Raw genomic sequence first — 632 nt, 5'->3', positions numbered from 1 at the left:
ACAGGGGGTAATGCAGTAATCAATAGGGTGTAATGCAGTAATCAACAGGGGGTAATGCAGTAATCAACAGGGTGTAATGCAGTAATCAACAGGGGGTAATGCAGTAATCAACAGGGGGTAATGCGGTAATCAACTGGGTGTAATGCAGTAATCAACAGGGTGTAATGCAGTAATCAACAGGGTGTAATGCAGTAATCAACAGGGTGTAATGCAATAATCAACAGGGTGTAATGCAGTAATCAACAGGGGGTAATGCAGTAATCAACAGGGTGTAATGCAGTAATCAACAGGGTGTAATGCAGTAATCAATAGGGGGTAATGCGGTAATCAACAGGGTGTAATGCAGTAATCAACAGGGTGTAATGCAGTAATCAACTGGGTGTAATGCAGTTATCAACTGGGTGTAATGCAGTAATCAACAGGGTGTAATGCAGTAATCAATAGGGTGTAATGCAGTAATCAACAGGGTGTAATGCGGTAATCAACAGGGTGTAATGCAGTAATCAACAGGGGGTAATGCAGTAATCAACAGGGTGTAATGCAGTAATCAACAGGGTGTAATGCAGTAATCAACAGGGTGTAATGCAGTAATCAACAGGGGGTAATGCAGTAATCAACAGGGTGTAATGCAG

Source organism: Coregonus clupeaformis, chromosome 27 (assembly GCF_020615455.1).
Source record: "Coregonus clupeaformis isolate EN_2021a chromosome 27, ASM2061545v1, whole genome shotgun sequence".
NCBI classification, from domain to species: domain Eukaryota; kingdom Metazoa; phylum Chordata; class Actinopteri; order Salmoniformes; family Salmonidae; genus Coregonus; species Coregonus clupeaformis.
Note: the sequence above shows the minus strand (reverse complement) of the source record.